This window comes from Copadichromis virginalis, linkage group LG2 (genome assembly GCF_057382275.1).
Source record: "Copadichromis virginalis isolate Kocher_CV1m ecotype Utaka linkage group LG2, C_Virginalis_male_GT1.1, whole genome shotgun sequence".
Lineage (NCBI taxonomy): Eukaryota > Metazoa > Chordata > Actinopteri > Cichliformes > Cichlidae > Copadichromis > Copadichromis virginalis.
The window spans coordinates 17,400,227-17,423,536 of record NC_140619.1 but is presented as its reverse complement, the minus strand read 5'-3'; the positions used below and the strand labels follow the sequence as shown (position 1 = coordinate 17,423,536).

The window sequence follows — 23,310 nt, the reverse complement described above, 5'->3', positions numbered from 1 at the left end:
CGTTTTTCAACCACTTCATATAAATCGCTGTAACTTTTGATAGAAGACTCAGACAAACATGTTTATGGCTTTATCTTATAGAACTCAATATCCCCGTGCTGGGCAAACAGGTTTTGCAGCCGTTTGAGCTAAGATTTTAAAATTATTCACATAATGAAAACCTATACTTTGTTTCAGGCGAGTTTCCCATTCAAATGCATGTAACAGTGAGAAAGGCATTGTCTTGGCGAAATAAAGCGTTTTTGAACAACTTCATATAAATCGCTGTAACTTTTGATAGAAGACTCAGACAAACATGTTTATGGCTTTATCTTATAGAACTCAATATCCCCGTGCTGGGCAAACAGGTTTTGCAGCCGTTTGAGCTAAGATTTTAAAATTATTCACATAATGAAAACCTATACTTTGTTTCAGGCGAGTTTCCCATTCAAATGCATGTAACAGTGAGAAACGCATTGTCTTGGCGAAATAAAGCGTTTTCGTACAACTTCATATAAATCGCTGTAACTTTTGATAGAAGACTCAGACAAACATATTTATGGCTTTATCTTATAGAACTCAATATCCCCGTGCTGGGAAAACAGAACAGGTTTTGCAGCCGTTTGAGCTAAGATTTTAAAATTATTCACATAATGAAAACCTATACTTTGTTTCAGGCGAGTTTCCCATTCAAATGCATGTAACAGTGAGAAACGCATTGTCTTGGCGAAATAAAGCGTTTTTGAACAACTTCATATAAATCGCTGTAACTTTTGATAGAAGACTCAGACAAACATGTTTATGGCTTTATCTTATAGAACTCAATATCCCCGTGCTGGGAAAACAGGTTTTGCAGCCGTTTTAGCTAAGATTTTAAAATTATTCACATAATGAAAACCTATACTTTGTTTCAGGCGAGTTTCCCATTCAAATGCATGTAACAGTGAGAAACACACTGTCTTGGCGAAATAAAGCGTTTTTGTACAACTTCATATAAATAGCTGTAACCTTTGATAGAAGACTCAGACAAACATGTTTATGGCTTTATCTTATAGAACTCAAGGTCCCCATGCTGGGAAAACAGGATTTGCAGCCGTTTGAGCTAAGATTTTAAAATTATTCACATAATGAAAACCTATACTTTGTTTCAGGCGAGTTTCCCATTCAAATGCATGTAACAGTGAGAAATACACTGTCTTGGCGAAACAAAGCGTTTTTCAACCACTTCATATAAATCGCTGTAACTTTTGATAGAAGACTCAGACAAACATGTTTATGGCTTTATCTTATAGAACTCAATATCCCCGTGCTGGGCAAACAGGTTTTGCAGCCGTTTGAGCTAAGATTTTAAAATTATTCACATAATGAAAACCTATACTTTGTTTCGGGCGAGTTTCCCATTCAAATGCATGTAACAGTGAGAAACGCATTGTCTTGGCGAAATAAAGCGTTTTCGTACAACTTCATATAAATCGCTGTAACTTTTGATAGAAGACTCAGACAAACATATTTATGGCTTTATCTTATAGAACTCAATATCCCCGTGCTGGGAAAACAGAACAGGTTTTGCAGCCGTTTGAGCTAAGATTTTAAAATTATTCACATAATGAAAACCTATACTTTGTTTCAGGCGAGTTTCCCATTCAAATGCATGTAACAGTGAGAAACGCATTGTCTTGGCGAAATAAAGCGTTTTTGAACAACTTCATATAAATCGCTGTAACTTTTGATAGAAGACTCAGACAAACATGTTTATGGCTTTATCTTATAGAACTCAATATCCCCGTGCTGGGAAAACAGGTTTTGCAGCCGTTTTAGCTAAGATTTTAAAATTATTCACATAATGAAAACCTATACTTTGTTTCAGGCGAGTTTCCCATTCAAATGCATGTAACAGTGAGAAACACACTGTCTTGGCGAAATAAAGCGTTTTTGTACAACTTCATATAAATAGCTGTAACCTTTGATAGAAGACTCAGACAAACATGTTTATGGCTTTATCTTATAGAACTCAAGGTCCCCATGCTGGGAAAACAGGATTTGCAGCCGTTTGAGCTAAGATTTTAAAATTATTCACATAATGAAAACCTATACTTTGTTTCAGGCGAGTTTCCCATTCAAATGCATGTAACAGTGAGAAATACACTGTCTTGGCGAAACAAAGCGTTTTTCAACCACTTCATATAAATCGCTGTAACTTTTGATAGAAGACTCAGACAAACATGTTTATGGCTTTATCTTATAGAACTCAATATCCCCGTGCTGGGCAAACAGGTTTTGCAGCCGTTTGAGCTAAGATTTTAAAATTATTCACATAATGAAAACCTATACTTTGTTTCAGGCGAGTTTCCCATTCAAATGCATGTAACAGTGAGAAAGGCATTGTCTTGGCGAAATAAAGCGTTTTTGAACAACTTCATATAAATCGCTGTAACTTTTGATAGAAGACTCAGACAAACATGTTTATGGCTTTATCTTATAGAACTCAATATCCCCGTGCTGGGCAAACAGGTTTTGCAGCCGTTTGAGCTAAGATTTTAAAATTATTCACATAATGAAAACCTATACTTTGTTTCAGGCGAGTTTCCCATTCAAATGCATGTAACAGTGAGAAACGCATTGTCTTGGCGAAATAAAGCGTTTTCGTACAACTTCATATAAATCGCTGTAACTTTTGATAGAAGACTCAGACAAACATATTTATGGCTTTATCTTATAGAACTCAATATCCCCGTGCTGGGAAAACAGAACAGGTTTTGCAGCCGTTTGAGCTAAGATTTTAAAATTATTCACATAATGAAAACCTATACTTTGTTTCAGGCGAGTTTCCCATTCAAATGCATGTAACAGTGAGAAACGCATTGTCTTGGCGAAATAAAGCGTTTTTGAACAACTTCATATAAATCGCTGTAACTTTTGATAGAAGACTCAGACAAACATGTTTATGGCTTTATCTTATAGAACTCAATATCCCCGTGCTGGGAAAACAGGTTTTGCAGCCGTTTTAGCTAAGATTTTAAAATTATTCACATAATGAAAACCTATACTTTGTTTCAGGCGAGTTTCCCATTCAAATGCATGTAACAGTGAGAAACACACTGTCTTGGCGAAATAAAGCGTTTTTGTACAACTTCATATAAATAGCTGTAACCTTTGATAGAAGACTCAGACAAACATGTTTATGGCTTTATCTTATAGAACTCAAGGTCCCCATGCTGGGAAAACAGGATTTGCAGCCGTTTGAGCTAAGATTTTAAAATTATTCACATAATGAAAACCTATACTTTGTTTCAGGCGAGTTTCCCATTCAAATGCATGTAACAGTGAGAAATACACTGTCTTGGCGAAACAAAGCGTTTTTCAACCACTTCATATAAATCGCTGTAACTTTTGATAGAAGACTCAGACAAACATGTTTATGGCTTTATCTTATAGAACTCAATATCCCCGTGCTGGGCAAACAGGTTTTGCAGCCGTTTGAGCTAAGATTTTAAAATTATTCACATAATGAAAACCTATACTTTGTTTCGGGCGAGTTTCCCATTCAAATGCATGTAACAGTGAGAAACGCATTGTCTTGGCGAAATAAAGCGTTTTCGTACAACTTCATATAAATCGCTGTAACTTTTGATAGAAGACTCAGACAAACATATTTATGGCTTTATCTTATAGAACTCAATATCCCCGTGCTGGGAAAACAGAACAGGTTTTGCAGCCGTTTGAGCTAAGATTTTAAAATTATTCACATAATGAAAACCTATACTTTGTTTCAGGCGAGTTTCCCATTCAAATGCATGTAACAGTGAGAAACGCATTGTCTTGGCGAAATAAAGCGTTTTTGAACAACTTCATATAAATCGCTGTAACTTTTGATAGAAGACTCAGACAAACATGTTTATGGCTTTATCTTATAGAACTCAATATCCCCGTGCTGGGAAAACAGGTTTTGCAGCCGTTTTAGCTAAGATTTTAAAATTATTCACATAATGAAAACCTATACTTTGTTTCAGGCGAGTTTCCCATTCAAATGCATGTAACAGTGAGAAACACACTGTCTTGGCGAAATAAAGCGTTTTTGTACAACTTCATATAAATAGCTGTAACCTTTGATAGAAGACTCAGACAAACATGTTTATGGCTTTATCTTATAGAACTCAAGGTCCCCATGCTGGGAAAACAGGATTTGCAGCCGTTTGAGCTAAGATTTTAAAATTATTCACATAATGAAAACCTATACTTTGTTTCAGGCGAGTTTCCCATTCAAATGCATGTAACAGTGAGAAATACACTGTCTTGGCGAAACAAAGCGTTTTTCAACCACTTCATATAAATCGCTGTAACTTTTGATAGAAGACTCAGACAAACATGTTTATGGCTTTATCTTATAGAACTCAATATCCCCGTGCTGGGAAAACAGAACAGGTTTTGCAGCCGTTTGAGCTAAGATTTTAAAATTATTCACATAATGAAAACCTATACTTTGTTTCAGGCGAGTTTCCCATTCAAATGCATGTAACAGTGAGAAACGCATTGTCTTGGCGAAATAAAGCGTTTTTGAACAACTTCATATAAATCGCTGTAACTTTTGATAGAAGACTCAGACAAACATGTTTATGGCTTTATCTTATAGAACTCAATATCCCCGTGCTGGGAAAACAGGTTTTGCAGCCGTTTTAGCTAAGATTTTAAAATTATTCACATAATGAAAACCTATACTTTGTTTCAGGCGAGTTTCCCATTCAAATGCATGTAACAGTGAGAAACACACTGTCTTGGCGAAATAAAGCGTTTTTGTACAACTTCATATAAATAGCTGTAACCTTTGATAGAAGACTCAGACAAACATGTTTATGGCTTTATCTTATAGAACTCAAGGTCCCCATGCTGGGAAAACAGGATTTGCAGCCGTTTGAGCTAAGATTTTAAAATTATTCACATAATGAAAACCTATACTTTGTTTCAGGCGAGTTTCCCATTCAAATGCATGTAACAGTGAGAAATACACTGTCTTGGCGAAACAAAGCGTTTTTCAACCACTTCATATAAATCGCTGTAACTTTTGATAGAAGACTCAGACAAACATGTTTATGGCTTTATCTTATAGAACTCAATATCCCCGTGCTGGGCAAACAGGTTTTGCAGCCGTTTGAGCTAAGATTTCCAAGTTATACACATAATGAAAACCTATACTTTGTTTCAGGCGAGTTTCCCATTCAAATGCATGCAACAGTGAGAAACGCACTGTCTTGGCGAAATAAAGCGTTTTTCAACCACTTCATATAAATCGCTGTAACTTTTGATAGAAGACTCAGACAAACATGTTTATGGCTTTATCTTATAGAACTCAATATCCCCGTGCTGGGCAAGCAGGTTTTGCAGCCGTTTGAGCTAAGATTTTAAAATTATTCACATAATGAAAACCTATACTTTGTTTCAGGCGAGTTTCCCATTCAAATGCATGTAACAGTGAGAAATACACTGTCTTGGCGAAATAAAGCGTTTTTGAACAACTTCATATAAATCGCTGTAACGTTTGATAGAAGACTCAGACAAACATGTTTATGGCTTTATCTTATAGAACTCAATATCCCCGTGCTGGGCAAACAGGTTTTGCAGCCGTTTGAGCTAAGATTTTAAAATTATTCACATAATGAAAACCTATACTTTGTTTCAGGCGAGTTTCCCATTCAAATGCATGTAACAGTGAGAAACACACTGTCTTGGCGAAATAAAGCGTTTTTCAACCACTTCATATAAATCGCTGTAACTTTTGATAGAAGACTCAGACAAACATATTTATGGCTTTATCTTATAGAACTCAATATCCCCGTGCTGGGAAAACAGAACAGGTTTTGCAGCCGTTTGAGCTAAGATTTTAAAATTATTCACATAATGAAAACCTATACTTTGTCTCGGGTGAGTTTCCCATTCAAATGCATGTAACAAGGAGAAATACACTGTCTTGGCGAAATAAAGCGTTTTTCAACCACTTCATATAAATCGCTGTAACTTTTGATAGAAGACTCAGACAAACATGTTTATGGCTTTATCTTATAGAACTCAATATCCCCGTGCTGGGCAAACAGGTTTTGCAGCCGTTTGAGCTAAGATTTTAAAATTATTCACATAATGAAAACCTATACTTTGTTTCAGGCGAGTTTCCCATTCAAATGCATGTAACAGTGAGAAAGGCATTGTCTTGGCGAAATAAAGCGTTTTTGAACAACTTCATATAAATCGCTGTAACTTTTGATAGAAGACTCAGACAAACATGTTTATGGCTTTATCTTATAGAACTCAATATCCCCGTGCTGGGCAAACAGGTTTTGCAGCTGTTTGAGCTAAGATTTTAAAATTATTCACATAATGAAAACCTATACTTTGTTTCAGGCGAGTTTCCCATTCAAATGCATGTAACAGTGAGAAATACACTGTCTTGGCGAAATAAAGCGTTTTTCAACCACTTCATATAAATCGCTGTAACTTTTGATAGAAGACTCAGACAAACATGTTTATGGCTTTATCTTATAGAACTCAATATCCCCGTGCTGGGCAAACAGAACAGGTTTTGCAGCCGTTTGAGCTAAGATTTTAAAATTATTCACATAATGAAAACCTATACTTTGTTTCAGGCGAGTTTCCCATTCAAATGCATGTAACAGTGAGAAAGGCATTGTCTTGGCGAAATAAAGCGTTTTTGAACAACTTCATATAAATCGCTGTAACTTTTGATAGAAGACTCAGACAAACATGTTTATGGCTTTATCTTATAGAACTCAATATCCCCGTGCTGGGCAAACAGGTTTTGCAGCCGTTTGAGCTAAGATTTTAAAATTATTCACATAATGAAAACCTATACTTTGTTTCAGGCGAGTTTCCCATTCAAATGCATGTAACAGTGAGAAACGCATTGTCTTGGCGAAATAAAGCGTTTTTGAACAACTTCATATAAATCGCTGTAACTTTTGATAGAAGACTCAGACAAACATGTTTATGGCTTTATCTTATAGAACTCAATATCCCCGTGCTGGGCAAACAGGTTTTGCAGCCGTTTGAGCTAAGATTTTAAAATTATTCACATAATGAAAACCTATACTTTGTTTCAGGCGAGTTTCCCATTCAAATGCATGTAACAGTGAGAAATACACTGTCTTGGCGAAATAAAGCGTTTTTCAACCACTTCATATAAATCGCTGTAACTTTTGATAGAAGACTCAGACAAACATGTTTATGGCTTTATCTTATAGAACTCAATATCCCCGTGCTGGGCAAACAGGTTTTGCAGCCGTTTGAGCTAAGATTTTAAAATTATTCACATAATGAAAACCTATACTTTGTTTCAGGCGAGTTTCCCATTCAAATGCATGTAACAGTGAGAAACACATTGTCTTGGCGAAATAAAGCGTTTTTGTACAACTTCATATAAATCGCTGTAACTTTTGATAGAAGACTCAGACAAACATATTTATGGCTTTATCTTATAGAACTCAATATCCCCGTGCTGGGCAAACAGGTTTTGCAGCCGTTTGAGCTAAGATTTTAAAATTATTCACATAATGAAAACCTATACTTTGTTTCAGGCGAGTTTCCCATTCAAATGCATGTAACAGTGAGAAATACACTGTCTTGGCGAAATAAAGCGTTTTTCAACCACTTCATATAAATAGCTGTAACTTTTGATAGAAGACTCAGACAAACATGTTTATGGCTTTATCTTATAGAACTCAATATCCCCGTGCTGGGCAAACAGAACAGGTTTTGCAGCCGTTTGAGCTAAGATTTTAAAATTATTCACATAATGAAAACCTATACTTTGTTTCAGGCGAGTTTCCCATTCAAATGCATGTAACAGTGAGAAATACACTGTCTTGGCGAAATAAAGCGTTTTTCAACCACTTCATATAAATAGCTGTAACTTTTGATAGAAGACTCAGACAAACATGTTTATGGCTTTATCTTATAGAACTCAATATCCCCGTGCTGGGCAAACAGAACAGGTTTTGCAGCCGTTTGAGCTAAGATTTTAAAATTATTCACATAATGAAAACCTATACTTTGTTTCAGGCGAGTTTCCCATTCAAATGCATGTAACAGTGAGAAACGCATTGTCTTGGCGAAGTAAAGCGTTTTTGAACAACTTCATATAAATCGCTGTAACTTTTGATAGAAGACTCAGACAAACATGTTTATGGATTTATCTTATAGAACTCAATATCCCCGTGCTGGGCAAACAGGTTTTGCAGCCGTTTTAGCTAAGATTTTAAAATTATTCACATAATGAAAACCTATACTTTGTTTCAGGCGAGTTTCCCATTCAAATGCATGTAACAGTGAGAAACACACTGTCTTGGCGAAATAAAGCGTTTTTGTACAACTTCATATAAATAGCTGTAACCTTTGATAGAAGACTCAGACAAACATGTTTATGGCTTTATCTTATAGAACTCAAGGTCCCCATGCTGGGAAAACAGGATTTGCAGCCGTTTGAGCTAAGATTTTAAAATTATTCACATAATGAAAACCTATACTTTGTCTCGGGCGAGTTTCCCATTCAAATGCATGTAACAGTGAGAAATACACTGTCTTGGCGAAACAAAGCGTTTTTCAACCACTTCATATAAATCGCTGTAACTTTTGATAGAAGACTCAGACAAACATGTTTATGGCTTTATCTTATAGAACTCAATATCCCCGTGCTGGGCAAACAGGTTTTGCAGCCGTTTGAGCTAAGATTTTAAAATTATTCACATAATGAAAACCTATACTTTGTTTCAGGCGAGTTTCCCATTCAAATACATGTAACAGTGAGAAAGGCATTGTCTTGGCGAAATAAAGCGTTTTTGAACAACTTCATATAAATCGCTGTAACTTTTGATAGAAGACTCAGACAAACATGTTTATGGCTTTATCTTATAGAACTCAATATCCCCGTGCTGGGCAAACAGGTTTTGCAGCCGTTTGAGCTAAGATTTTAAAATTATTCACATAATGAAAACCTATACTTTGTTTCAGGCGAGTTTCCCATTCAAATGCATGTAACAGTGAGAAATACACTGTCTTGGCGAAATAAAGCGTTTTTCAACCACTTCATATAAATCGCTGTAACTTTTGATAGAAGACTCAGACAAACATGTTTATGGCTTTATCTTATAGAACTCAATATCCCGTGCTGGGCAAGCAGAACAGGTTTTGCAGCTGTTTGAGCTAAGATTTTAAAATTATTCACATAATGAAAACCTATACTTTGTTTCAGGCGAGTTTCCCATTCAAATGCATGTAACAGTGAGAAACGCATTGTCTTGGCGAAATAAAGCGTTTTTCAACAACTTCATATAAATCGCTGTAACTTTTGATAGAAGACTCAGACAAACATGTTTATGGCTTTATCTTATAGAACTCAATATCCCCGTGCTGGGCAAACAGGTTTTGCAGCCGTTTGAGCTAAGATTTTAAAATTATTCACATAATGAAAACCTATACTTTGTTTCAGGCGAGTTTCCCATTCAAATGCATGTAACAGTGAGAAACGCATTGTCTTGGCGAAATAAAGCGTTTTCGTACAACTTCATATAAATCGCTGTAACTTTTGATAGAAGACTCAGACAAACATGTTTATGGCTTTATCTTATAGAACTCAATATCCCCGTGCTGGGCAAACAGGTTTTGCAGCCGTTTGAGCTAAGATTTTAAAATTATTCACATAATGAAAACCTATACTTTGTTTCAGGCGAGTTCCCCATTCAAATGCATGCAACAGTGAGAAACGCACTGTCTTGGCGAAATAAAGCGTTTTCGTACAACTTCATATAAATCGCTGTAACTTTTGATAGAAGACTCAGACAAACATATTTATGGCTTTATCTTATAGAACTCAATATCCCCGTGCTGGGCAAACAGGTTTTGCAGCCGTTTGAGCTAAGATTTCCAAGTTATACACATAATGAAAACCTATACTTTGTTTCAGGCGAGTTTCCCATTCAAATGCATGCAACAGTGAGAAACGCACTGTCTTGGCGAAATAAAGCGTTTTTCAACCACTTCATATAAATCGCTGTAACTTTTGATAGAAGACTCAGACAAACATGTTTATGGCTTTATCTTATAGAACTCAATATCCCGTGCTGGGCAAGCAGAACAGGTTTTGCAGCCGTTTGAGCTAAGATTTTAAAATTATTCACATAATGAAAACCTATACTTTGTTTCAGGCGAGTTCCCCATTCAAATGCATGCAACAGTGAGAAACGCACTGTCTTGGCGAAATAAAGCGTTTTTGAACAACTTCATATAAATCGCTGTAACTTTTGATAGAAGACTCAGACAAACATGTTTATGGCTTTATCTTATAGAACTCAATATCCCCGTGCTGGGCAAACAGGTTTTGCAGCCGTTTGAGCTAAGATTTTAAAATTATTCACATAATGAAAACCTATACTTTGTTTCAGGCGAGTTTCCCATTCAAATGCATGTAACAGTGAGAAACGCATTGTCTTGGCGAAATAAAGCGTTTTCGTACAACTTCATATAAATCGCTGTAACTTTTGATAGAAGACTCAGACAAACATATTTATGGCTTTATCTTATAGAACTCAATATCCCCGTGCTGGGCAAACAGGTTTTGCAGCCGTTTGAGCTAAGATTTCCAAGTTATACACATAATGAAAACCTATACTTTGTTTCAGGCGAGTTTCCCATTCAAATGCATGCAACAGTGAGAAACGCACTGTCTTGGCGAAATAAAGCGTTTTTCAACCACTTCATATAAATCGCTGTAACTTTTGATAGAAGACTCAGACAAACATGTTTATGGCTTTATCTTATAGAACTCAATATCCCCGTGCTGGGCAAACAGGTTTTGCAGCCGTTTGAGCTAAGATTTTAAAATTATTCACATAATGAAAACCTATACTTTGTTTCAGGCGAGTTTCCCATTCAAATGCATGTAACAGTGAGAAACGCATTGTCTTGGCGAAATAAAGCGTTTTCGTACAACTTCATATAAATCGCTGTAACTTTTGATAGAAGACTCAGACAAACATATTTATGGCTTTATCTTATAGAACTCAATATCCCTGTGCTGGGCAAACAGGTTTTGCAGCCGTTTGAGCTAAGATTTTAAAATTATTCACATAATGAAAACCTATACTTTGTTTCAGGCGAGTTTCCCATTCAAATGCATGTAACAGTGAGAAACGCATTGTCTTGGCGAAATAAAGCGTTTTTCAACCACTTCATATAAATCGCTGTAACTTTTGATAGAAGACTCAGACAAACATGTTTATGGCTTTATCTTATAGAACTCAATATCCCCGTGCTGGGCAAACAGGTTTTGCAGCCGTTTGAGCTAAGATTTTAAAATTATTCACATAATGAAAACCTATACTTTGTTTCAGGCGAGTTTCCCATTCAAATGCATGTAACAGTGAGAAACGCATTGTCTTGGCGAAATAAAGCGTTTTCGTACAACTTCATATAAATCGCTGTAACTTTTGATAGAAGACTCAGACAAACATGTTTATGGCTTTATCTTATAGAACTCAATATCCCCGTGCTGGGCATACAGAACAGGTTTTGCAGCCGTTTGAGCTAAGATTTTAAAATTATTCACATAATGAAAACCTATACTTTGTTTCAGGCGAGTTTCCCATTCAAATGCATGTAACAGTGAGAAATACACTGTCTTGGCGAAATAAAGCGTTTTTCAACCACTTCATATAAATCGCTGTAACTTTTGATAGAAGACTCAGACAAACATGTTTATGGCTTTATCTTATAGAACTCAATATCCCCGTGCTGGGCAAACAGGTTTTGCAGCCGTTTGAGCTAAGATTTTAAAATTATTCACATAATGAAAACCTATACTTTGTTTCAGGCGAGTTTCCCATTCAAATGCATGTAACAGTGAGAAACGCATTGTCTTGGCGAAATAAAGCGTTTTTGTACAACTTCATATAAATCGCTGTAACTTTTGATAGAAGACTCAGACAAACATGTTTATGGCTTTATCTTATAGAACTCAATATCCCCGTGCTGGGCAAACAGGTTTTGCAGCCGTTTGAGCTAAGATTTTAAAATTATTCACATAATGAAAACCTATACTTTGTTTCAGGCGAGTTTCCCATTCAAATGCATGTAACAGTGAGAAATACACTGTCTTGGCGAAATAAAGCGTTTTTCAACCACTTCATATAAATCGCTGTAACTTTTGATAGAAGACTCAGACAAACATGTTTATGGCTTTATCTTATAGAACTCAATATCCCCGTGCTGGGCAAACAGAACAGGTTTTGCAGCCGTTTGAGCTAAGATTTTAAAATTATTCACATAATGAAAACCTATACTTTGTTTCAGGCGAGTTTCCCATTCAAATGCATGTAACAGTGAGAAACGCATTGTCTTGGCGAAATAAAGCGTTTTTGAACAACTTCATATAAATCGCTGTAACTTTTGATAGAAGACTCAGACAAACATGTTTGTGGCTTTATCTTATAGAACTCAATATCCCCGTGCTGGGCAAACAGAACAGGTTTTGCAGCCGTTTGAGCTAAGATTTTAAAATTATTCACATAATGAAAACCTATACTTTGTTTCAGGCGAGTTTCCCATTCAAATGCATGTAACAGTGAGAAACGCATTGTCTTGGCGAAATAAAGCGTTTTTGAACAACTTCATATAAATCGCTGTAACTTTTGATAGAAGACTCAGACAAACATGTTTGTGGCTTTATCTTATAGAACTCAATATCCCCGTGCTGGGCAAACAGAACAGGTTTTGCAGCCGTTTGAGCTAAGATTCTAAAATTATTCACATAATGAAAACCTATACTTTGTCTCGGGTGAGTTTCCCATTCAAATGCACGTAACAGTGAGAAACACACTGTCTTGGCGAAATAAAGCGTTTTTGTACAACTTCATATAAATCGCTGTAACTTTTGATAGAAGACTCTTGAAAACACGCAGTTCTTTGAATCTTTGGGCTGAAGGAGGGACAATACTCGGTGTATAAATGCTCAATCAACAATCATTTATTTCCATACAATTCAACAGTCAGAGCATTACAACGTCCGGACGGGAGAGATGCTACCAGACGGTCAGGCACATGTCTCAAAATGGTGACGGGTTGCTCAGCTTTTTATAGTCTCTAGTGGCCCCCAGCTACTCGTAAAAGCCAAAACATCACATTTTTTCTCTGTTACAGCGCCTAAGTTATGACCTCGGCAGTTGTTTCTCTGCTTTCTGTAAGGTGGGGGTGTGGAATGTGGTCTATCTATCTCCCCTGTCTTTAGACACAGAGTCTCCTGCTTACAACCTTCTCTTCATGATTCAACAATTAAGCATGTCAAGAAAACAGTGTAACACATTCCCAGCAGATCAAGGATGCACCTTTATCTAATGAACTAATATGTGAATATGTTCTGTTAACTCAAAAGTATAATGAGAACTAAACTACATACAGATCACACACTCTATTTTAAAGGGTATAATATGATCTACAACAATATCATAATTCAACTATTTTGATTACATCTATAAGGTAACATATAATAACAGAATAATATCACAATACCCTCTTTTGATCTCTCATTAAAGAGATCACTAATAACATGCACTTCAGCGTTGCAAGGTCCAGGTTTTCTTGATCCTGAGGCCCTCTGTCCCCCTTTAACGGGTGGACCATATGGGGGATGACCTCTGTGTTCACGCAGTTCAGATGCAAGCAAAGTTAGCTTTACAACCATAACAGCAGTTACAGATGACACTCCCATCACTCCCCATTTTCCCACAGCTTTATTTTTGTGCTCCAGTTTTCCACCCCCTTTGATGCCACCTAATAGCTTTCAAATGTACTTAGACTAGAACCTCTGTTTAAGGAGCTTTTAACCTTTATTTTTATTGCTGCAGCTACCAGTGTCTTCCAGTTGGGTGATTCTCAGCTTCTTTCTTCGACCTCCGGGGTTAGACCACCCTTTAGTCATTGCACAGTTCTGGGGATTATTCTGCCCCGATTTCAAACAAGGATCTGTGTGTTTTGGGTTCACCGGCGTGTCCCCCTTTTTGCCAAGAGCCTCTCGAACCTCGTTGGTCTGGTGTTCCTGGTTTTCGCCAACCCCTTCATGGTTATTGCTGTGTTTGTGGGATCCATCTTCTCCAGGAGCCCAAACGTCATGACACTTGACCCCAGTTGCTGTCTCGGCAGTCCCTACATCTGTCCCTGCTGTGAAGGGTCCTCACATCTCCGGGTCCCCGTCTGGTGTCTGTTCCTTTCTCTGCAAGAGACAGAAAACCAAAACACCTCTCTCCCTAGCCTTGATAATCTAATATTGTTATCCATTGTTCTTCTAATGATTCAAATTTGGTTTAAAATATTATGTTCAGGACTTATTCTAATTCTAATCATAATCTATGTGTGTGTAAAAGAAATCAAAAATTGGTGAACCCTTTCTAAGTCTAACACATTATAAGCTTAAGTTTTACCATAGCTAATTTATTAAACACAAAAATAAACTCATAGAAATTTTCATATCACCATTGTTTGATGTTCAAACTCAACTCCCCCTTTTTGACACACTCCCATGTGTCAATTCATTGGAGCTAGACAATTAAAAGAGAAGGTTGGTGACATCATATCTCAGAAAGTATCAGAAATTCTTCTCTCGAGTACCGTTGCTCCAGCCTTGTCATCCCTGAGGATCTTCGATCCCGAAAATGTCCCTTCTCCTCATGTAATAAAGTCTGTCATCTTTCCATGCCCTGGTAACTGGTCCATCCAGAGCTGTAACATTTTGAAATGTACATACAACAAGCCAAACCACACCTTGGTCACACCAACCCTCTTCCGCCCCGAAGATGTCCAATGCCATCCTAGTATGGACTGTCAAAAGTGGCTTTAACGCTGACTATCCTGACAATCCATTTTATAACGTTTCCTGGTCAGATTTGCCAATCTCTGCACCAGGGTTTAAAACTTTTCGCCATTTCCATTAGTTGTTATTTTTATTTAGTTTCGACTCCAGATTTTCAATTTTTACCAGTTGTAATTAGTTTTTACCAATTCTTTGCTAGTTTAGTTTAGTTTTTATTTTCTGAAAATCCTTAGTTTCAATTTAGTTTTATTTGTGTTTTGCAAAAATTAAGTGTAACAAAATCCCAGTTCCATCATATCAGTCATGCTCTTCTGGTTATCCTTGGGTGTTGAGACTAATAACTATTAACTCTTGCCGCACCGGGTGTTCCTAATTTTGGTTCAAGTGAATTGATAACCTTTTGAAGGCGATTGTTTCACACCTTTATTTAGATGTCCCAGTCCTGTTGTCTCGGGATACATCACGCTGCCTTATCTGGGGTTAGCTGTTTTCTGGGGATGCGGGTTGAGTGGGTGAGCTCTTCAAGGAGGGGGAGTGTGCTCCCCCTGATGAGGTCTTCTAGGTAAGCTAGGTTAACCTTCTTGTGTGGGCTTTTCAAGTGCACTTTAAGGTTAGTGGGACTTTTAGTTTTATAAATGTCCCTCATGACCCCCTGATGACCCAGTATTTCATTTTTGCACACTGTAGTACACATTTTAGTTTTTGCTTGTAGCTCGCATACTCTACTTGCCACTCCTCTAATTCCTGATGTTTCTTAGAGAGGGCAACAGTACCTTTAAAATTATATCACATGTGTGGGGGTGTGGCCTTGCCAATTGTTTTGCCCACCTTTTCAAAATGGCTGGCGTGCCCACTAGCACATTTCATGGAAAAAGAAAGGTAAGCTTGATATTTACATTCAAACTGTTTTGTTAAACTCAGATTTTTATTTTATTCTTTTTGCAAGTACCCCTCCTCGGTGGCGAGAAACTGTTGGTGTGGTCAAGTGGGTGCTCTGGAAACAACCGCTCAGGACAGAACTAGAGATGGACCGATCCGATATTATGTATCGGTATCGGTCCGATACTGACCTAAATTACTGGATCGGATATCGGAGAAAAATAAAAAATGTAATCCGATCCATTAAATATCACGAAAGCACCTCACAAAACTTGCAACATGCCGTAACTCACCTCAGAACGTTAGCACGTCAGAGCAGTATGCATCACGTGATAGAGCGGCTGTGGCATGCGGGACCTGTCGGTGGTCTGGATAGCATTTGGAGCTTCGCTAGCAACCTGGCATTTCATCTCCGACAAAGTTATCCCCGAGAGAAGTAAAGCAAGTGTGTAAGTCCATCTCTGAATGTTTGTAAAGCATTCCTGCGTTAAGCTTAACGAGCGACTGCCTCTCGCTCTCCGGCTGCTACTTCAATCGTGAAACTGCTTAAATGATCAGCTGATCGGCTTTTCTGTAGCGAGTCCGTCTTTCTTGTTTGTTTTTGGCCCACTTTGCACCAGAAAGAGGAAACCAGCGGCTGAACAACAGCAGCACGTTTAAGCTTGATAAGCTGTTGTTAGAATTTATTTAATATTACTTTCTACACCAGGATCGTTTTCTACGTAGCTGACGCTGGTAACTGTGCAGGGGCGGATCTAGCAAAGTTTAGCCAGGGGGGCCGATAGGGCATTAACTGGGAAAAGGGGGCACAAAGACATACTTTTCTTTCTTATTCTCATTTAAAATGTCTAGCTTTTAATAAATAATTATCTGACACCCAAAGTTTTAATTTGATGTAAAACGAATAGAAGTCAATTACTGTATATAGTGACTATTAAGTCTAATATATATACCCTAGTAAGCTATAGTACTTTTTACTTTGGGAAGGTACCATCTGTGCAGTCTGCAATTTTGTTGAAGAAAGATGTTGAATCTATTTAATATTTCTGTGCATTTTTTTTCACACTGCATCAAATTAAGGAGTGATTACGTCGATTAAGCATCATGAGGTGGCGCGTGAGGGGTGGTTCCCTATTTTTTATTTATTTATTTTTGTTGTTGCTGGGAGTTGGAACCCTATTAGTTAGGTTGCTTAATATTTACGCTAAGTACTCTTTAAAATACCAGAATAGGGAGAATGGTGTAGGTCTAAGTTTATTAGATTGATCAGTATTGCTGAACTATGAAATATTTTTTTTGTATACAGGTATAACAGAATAGCTTTAGTGTAGTTGTTGTTTTAAACTTGAGTATGAACTTGCAGACTTGCAAAATGCAGCAAGATATTTTAAAAAACAGTTTTGTTGATTAAAAAACACTATATCGGATTCATATCGGTATCGGCAGATATCCAAATTTATGATATCGGTATCGGTATCGGACATAAAAAAGTGGTATCGTGCCATCTCTAGACAGAACAGTTATCAGTCATGTACTTCCTACAAATTTTGCATATGTTTTATTCCATATTGATCCTCTGAGTGTAATGGTACATTTTAATTTGAATTTATCCAAACTAAACACAATATTTTCTTTATTTACTTTGCTCTTGTTCTTTTTCAGTACCACATCCTATCAAATGTCCCTGTCGATTATATTCTACATTTAATAACTTACTATTTCAAGTGAGAACCTAAATCACGTGGACCAATGTTTATTATTGCATATCTCTATTCTGAATGTGGCCAGTCATTCATAGGTATTGTTCAATTTTGGCGATTTTCCTCTATAAAATTTAATTGACTTTTTTACAGTGGCCTGCTGTGGTTAATAGTAACATATTCCAGTCATGAGTGATATCAAAAGTCTTCTCCACTGTAGCATTTGGCATTCCCAATAATATAACATGATACCTTAATCAAAACACAGTTAATATAGCACAGTTTTCTTGATGCAAACATCAGTAACTCAAAATCAGCAACCACAGTGTTAAGTCTGCAGTTCATACTTATGTGAAGCTAGAGTCTCCTCCTCCAGTCTCTCTTATCCTCCTGCTCCTGAAAAAACAAAACAAAACAAAGCGAAGCATCCACCCTTCTCTTGTCGGCTGGGTGACTTGTTTATTGGCATTTACTAATCCTACAGTGGGTGCAGTCATTGTCTCAGTATCAAGTCAGTCAAAACTTTTAGTTGTCAGTCCATCACAGTCCATTCACATGCATACCTCCCTACACATTCATACCAGATGTTGCTGATAATGGAGTCTCCCGCGCAACCTATTCGAGCCTCCATCACCAGCAAGATGACGTCATCATTTTAAAGGAAAACAATTCCTTGTTGTTGTTTTTTTGCCGGATTGACTCGGTGCAATCCTTTTAGACTCAGAACTTCTCAGTGTTCCCTATAAGTGAATTTCTCCCAAGCCAATTACAATCATGGAGAAGCACACTTTGCAACTGTTTTTGTAAGAATATTTCATAGCGCTTTAAATTTCAATCTTTCAGGCCTGGTTTAAAGAGCTGATTGTTAAATCATGAACTCACAAAATATCAACATATCACCATATCACCACCGGTGGATCACACCTCTCAGATGTTTTTTTTCTCCAGTGCACTGTAACAAAAACGAAAACAGACATAACCAACAAAATACTACTAAAATAACACAAACTAGGGCCCGTTGCAGACATGTCCAAGCATAAAACTATCCCTCTCTCGCTTACGAGAAAGAACACAAGCCAAAGCTCACTGATAAAATCAAGCTAGCGCTAAACAAAACCAAACAATCAACCAGAAATTCACAGGAACATTTTGCTTCCTGCCGGGACAATATTGTGTGGGAATGAGAACCTCAGGTGCCGTAACACCTTTTGTTCCTCCTTGAATTAAAACTCAATCACAGAAAATGCCGTACTCCAACCTAACCTTACACTATTAATTCATCATTTTCACTCTGTGCCACTGTTCCTCATCAGGGCTGTGTGAAGCACAGCAAAGAATTCAGTCAAGGCCTTGAGCCATAAACAGACATCACGCACAGACATTGTTTTCATAACCAAACTTTTTTAGACCTTATTAACTCTACATAAATGCCTTCTAGGTGACATATAACACATTCTAAGTAATCAATGGTAATCAATGGAAATCAATGGCTCCTCATAAAAATTATGCATTGGGATGTTTGTGTGCAGCATTTTGCATATCAGCATAAGCAAAGCATTCTTCATTGCATCAGCGTGTATGTGTGTGTGCGTATGGATCACTCTTCATTGCACAAGCGTGTGCATGTGTATGTGTGCATCACTTCTCAGTGAATCAACATTCCCGTGTGTGTGTGTGTGTGTGTGTGTGTGTGTGTGTGTGTGTGTTTGTGTTCATCACTTTCCTGTTCTGGTGTTCTGGGTAAACCACGGCCTGAAGCGTGCCCTGGGGTCCTGCCCCCCTCCTTTTTCAGTTTGTTTGCGACCATTGCTGCTGCTGCTCCTGCTCAAAATTCAGTCCGTCCTGGTTCTGACCCCAATTGGGGCAGTCCTTTCTCCAGTGTCGATGTTCACCGCAGGTGAAACCTGCATCTTCTTCTGTGTTTTTGTCCATTCTGAGGTGCCTTCTGACCTCAGTTACTCCTCCTGTCTCGGTCACGCCCTTTTTCGCCACCCGATCATCCGTGTTGGTCCATCACTGTCCTGCACAGTGTGAATGCAAAGTTATCAAGGTCAGCATTCTTTCGCTCGGCCTTACTTTTCATTCGGGCTTGGCGGGCGTCTCGTCACAGCTCTGTCAGCTGACGCAGTCTGGGAATTTTTCCCCCGTGTAGTGAAACGGGCCTTAGGTTTAGTGCTCTCCGTCTCGGCTGCATGAGATCACATTCCTGCAGGTCTGTTGACATTCTCAGGTCGTTGTTGTGGGTCCAGCTGTTGCAGCATTTGGTCAGTGTCACGTATGGGGGAGAGCAGGAGTCCAGTCAGCCTCGGCTTTCAGGGCCGGCAAAGCAGCCTGTAATTAAATATGTATAGAAAAAACAAAAACAAAACAAAACAAAACAAAAACAAACAAAAAACAAAAACAAAAACAAACGAACAGGAAAATGTTGTTGTGTTGGCTGTGTTATTCAGAGGGGAGACAATGGGGCCAGGCCCTATGTCAGCCTTCTCTCCCCCTTTTTTTGTTTTTTGTCTCCCGATATAATCAACTCCTAACCCACCAAGTTGACAGGACAACACCGGTATATGTTAAAATTCTTAAGATCATGTTTAAAAGCCCAAAAAAGGAACTTTCTTTCATTCAGTAATCACTTTTATTAATCAATCAACAGAAAACATGTCACAATTTGAATCTTTTAACCACTAAATTTGTTGTGTCTTGCCTGGTTGGTTAGACCAGTGTTCCTTTTTTTTTTTTTAGTTAAATTGTTGTCCTGCAACCCAGAGGGTTTCTTTGTCAGTAATGTATAGACTTCATCATTTAAGTATGTTAATTTTTCTTTAACCTTGCTGGAAAATCTTCACGTGTTCATGAGTGTAAGCTGTTTCTTCATTGCGTGTATGTGCATTTGTATAAAAGCAGGTTAATTTTATCTTTTCTCAAACTAGGCGTTACCTTAAAAGGAGCCTTTCTCTCAGATTTCTCTGCTTGTGTGTGTTTTTGTTTCACCTTTTTGTTGTGATGCTCCGGACGCCTTCCCAACCTCCACAAGTCCGTTGGCCCCAATTTTATGTGTTAAAACTTCTCTTAATTTCTCCTCTAATTCTCTCCTCGCTGCTGTCTGTTTCACAGCTGCTGATTCGTGCTGGGTGTGGTTCCCATTACCTATAATTTTGCTTCGGCCGCTGTGCTTGTGGGGGCAGTTGGTCCAGGTCCGCAGCTTCCTGTATTAACACACTAAGAGATTTATTTTAATTTCATTTTCATCACTTTTAAACCGATAAGCAGGCAACACGCCTACCTTGACAGCGTAAACTGTACGCCAGTCTCCCAACACATTCCTCTCTGTACTCCTCCATAATTCTCCACTGCACACCTCTTACTATCTCTCCTTTTTATTTTTATTACACCACAGAGTAATACACCCAATTATGCCCGTCTATCTCTATGTGGCTCCAAATTCCCTCTTTATTTTAATTTCACACTCGTCAGGGGACAGGCACACAACAATTTCAACCACTGAAACGAGGAATTCAACCTTTTTATATTTCTTTACTAATCTAGACTCAACGTTTGGTCGCAAAATGTGTCTTGTTCTAGTCCGGAATAAATGTGAACCCGTGATTACACGGCCGTTCCAGTGTTATTTCCGTAGCTATGCGGGAGCCCTCACCTCCCCAAGTCACCACCTCGGCACCCGGACAACGCCGGTCCTGGCCACGCGTCCACGGACAGGAGGGTCGCCACTCCTAGGGCAAAGTTCCACAGGTACACTAGGCATCAACCTTTGATCCTAAAATGTGTATTTGCTCTAATGTCCTCCTAATCAAACACACCAACCGTCACTGTCACTGTGTTCACGCTTCACACTCCACACAAAAAACACACTCAGAGCGCGCCTCACTCACACTCTCACTCAGTGCGCGCTTTACCCACAAGACAGCACCCAGAGCGCGCCTCGCAGCTTCACACACACACTCTCACCCAGAGCGCGCTTTCACACTCACACACAACACTTTTCCTCAGCGGGAATTTTACACAGAAACCTCTGAGCTCAACTATTAGATCTTCTTAAAGCACACTGCACCATAGACCAAAATACCCCTTTCTCTGCGCTTATGACCGCCACAACGGGGCAAAGTCGCATCATAAAAGTGATGCTTGCATCCCCGAAGTTATACCCGACATCATAAACCAGGTTTTGCTCTATGTACTTCTTGGCAAGTAAAATTTTACTTTGTTTTATGACCGCAGCCCTTAAAAAAAAAACTCGACTGACGCCACAAACCACCGTCAAGCCTCTGTTCAATGTACTAAAATTAGCACCAACCACTACTGCACTTCACGGCCGCACCACCGGAACACGGCCATATCATAAACCAAACCTACGGACGTGTTTCGCTCTCGCGTTGCCAGCGTTCAACCGCACCGTGAAGCCAGCATCTGCTTTTCCTTAAATCAACTTCTATTTCATAGCCGGCAAGAGCCAGGACGTAACCGACACCATAAACAAACTAAACAAACCTCGACTTCAATGTACTGGACTAATGGCCGCGTCTTCAGAATAAATTCTAATGTATTATTGCTACAGAAGCCAGTATTAGACAAAATTAAATGTGGAAGGTAAAGTGGCTGCAACTAGTCCAACGTAGTATGTTATTAGTATCTCGGTAGAAGCAGATTACTGCAACTAGACCAACGTAGTATGTTATTAGTATCTCGGCAGAAGCAGTTTATTTAACACACTGGAATTCAGCCTCAACTTATGTTGTTAGTATCTTGCGCCAAAAACCAGACACCGACAAATTTACTGTGAAAATACATGTGACTCAGCGAACAGATTAATTTGGAAAGCCCAATATGCACATTTGGTATTTATAATACAACAGGCTGTGCTTACCTTTCTGTTTTAGGCCGGCCTTCTGTTCACTTTGCCCCACGATCTCACCAAAGGCCAAATCTACACCTCCTCAGCACACCAAAGATCCGGGTCACACGGCACCAAGTTGTTGAAAACACGCAGTTCTTTGAATCTTTGGGCTGAAGGAGGGACAATACTCGGTGTATAAATGCTCAATCAACAATCATTTATTTCCATACAATTCAACAGTCAGAGCATTACAACGTCCGGACGGGAGAGATGCTACCAGACGGTCAGGCACATGTCTCAAAATGGTGACGGGTTGCTCAGCTTTTTATAGTCTCTAGTGGCCCCCAGCTACTCGTAAAAGCCAAAACATCACATTTTTTCTCTGTTACAGCGCCTAAGTTATGACCTCGGCAGTTGTTTCTCTGCTTTCTGTAAGGTGGGGGTGTGGACTCAGACAAACATGTTTATGGCTTTATCTTATAGAACTCAATATCCCTGGGCAAACAGAACAGGTTTTGCAGCCGTTTGAGCTAAGATTTTAAAATTATTCACATAATGAAAACCTATACTTTGTCTCGGGTGAGTTTCCCATTCAAATGCATGTAACAGTGAGAAACACACTGTCTTGGCGAAATAAAGCGTTTTTGTACAACTTCATATAAATCGCTGTAACTTTTGATAGAAGACTCAGACAAACATGTTTATGGCTTTATCTTATAGAACTCAATATCCCCGTGCTGGGCAAACAGGTTTTGCAGCCGTTTGAGCTAAGATTTTAAAATTATTCACATAATGAAAACCTATACTTTGTTTCAGTCGAGTTTCCCATTCAAATGCATGTAACAGTGAGAAATACACTGTCTTGGCGAAATAAAGCGTTTTTCAACCACTTCATATAAATCGCTGTAACGTTTGATAGAAGACTCAGACAAACATATTTATGGCTTTATCTTATAGAACTCAATATCCCCGTGCTGGGCAAACAGGTTTTGCAGCCGTTTGAGCTAAGATTTTAAAATTATTCACATAATGAAAACCTATAC

At 38.4% G+C, this 23,310-nt stretch overlaps 1 long non-coding RNA gene across 1 annotated transcript; it reads right to left on the bottom strand.

Annotated features, from left to right (window-relative positions):
• Positions 1 to 19,567: 19,567 nt before the first annotated feature.
• On the bottom strand, positions 19,568 to 22,697 carry LOC146717139 (uncharacterized). Its single transcript, XR_014922765.1, has 2 exons — positions 22,298 to 22,697; positions 19,568 to 19,749 (listed from the first exon to the last, which is right to left on the bottom strand). It is a non-coding gene; the product is annotated as an uncharacterized LOC146717139 (long non-coding RNA).
• Positions 22,698 to 23,310: the final 613 nt, after the last annotated feature.